Here is a 1368-nt window from a genome sequence, read left to right on the forward strand (position 1 = left end):
TTTCGTGATGCACATTTTCTTTACATAAAACTCTCTTATACATGAGTTGCTGTGGATTTGTTTCTCTAAAGTACCTAGACTAATACACCAAGCAACAAAATAAAACAACAACAACAACACCAAGCCAATGACAAAAAAAAAAACAAAACACAACAAGAAAGAAAAGCTTGTAGTTAGTTCAAGGACTATTTGTTGGCCTTTAGGAGTGTTTTCCAGTTGAGTCTGATGGGTTGCCAAGCCCTGGCCCTAAAGTCTATTTTGGGTATTCCCTGGGGACTTCATTGCTCTGTTCCCCTTGCTGTTTGGTTCCACACCCTTCGTGTTTTGCCTAGGTGTGGTGGGATCAGATTGGGTGCAATTCCCACACTGTCTCACCTGCATTGTAACCAGTTAACTTTCTTAATAAACCCTTTAATTATGAATATTGTTTGTGACTTCTATGTGGCTATTGCCACAAAAGTATAGAAACTAGATAAAAAGTAGGGAGTATTGTGTGAGACAGAGCTGTGCAGCAAATGGCTTGCTCCTGACTACTAACCCAAAGGATGGTGGTTCAAACCCATCCACAGGGACCTTGGAAGACAGCCCTGGTGATCTGCTTCCTAAATGATCGCAGCTTTGGAAAACCATATGGAGCAATTCTCCTCTGCACACATGGGGTGCCAGGAGTGAGAATCAGTGGTAACTAATAACAACAGATACTTTAACCTCATTTACTCCTCTCCCAACTTAGGTATAGCATCATCATTTCATAGGACACAGGGGGCTTCCAAACGATCACGGGGAAATGGAATGTGAATGGAAAACATCCACAACCTTTCTGAAGTTCCCTTGGTATATCCGCCCATAATAGTAAAGCATCACAGGGAAGAAAGTCTCCCCCACAATGTATGATGGTCTTAAGCAGCTAACATTGACCCCTTTGTTGCTACTTATTCCTAATTATATCTCCAAGTTTATACATGTGATCATTTTCAACTCTGCTTGAAGAATGTCTTTTCTTTAGGGCAACCTGTTGGTGATAAATACATTCCATTCTGGCTTTTCCCTGAAAGGTTTTAGTTAATCTTCATTTTAAAAGGACCTTTATGCTGATCTTAAATAATCAGTTACATGAGCCTTGACAACTGTATTTACCCAGGTAGCAACCATCTACAAAAGTCGGAACACTTCCTTCAGCCCAGCGCCCTTTCCCAGTCAATGGTTCACTCAGCGTGTCAAAGCAACTACTTTCAGATTGATATCACCACAGATTAGCTTAGCCTTTCTTAGGCTTCATGTACTGTATATACTTGAGTATAAGCCAACCTGAATATCAGCTGAGACACCTAATTTTACCACAAAAACTGCATTAAAAATGTGCTGAAA

The sequence above is a fragment of the Echinops telfairi genome, unplaced genomic scaffold, assembly GCF_000313985.2.
Source record: "Echinops telfairi isolate 266 unplaced genomic scaffold, ASM31398v2 ScPeMD7_7469;HRSCAF=8507_1, whole genome shotgun sequence".
NCBI classification, from domain to species: Eukaryota; Metazoa; Chordata; class Mammalia; order Afrosoricida; family Tenrecidae; genus Echinops; species Echinops telfairi.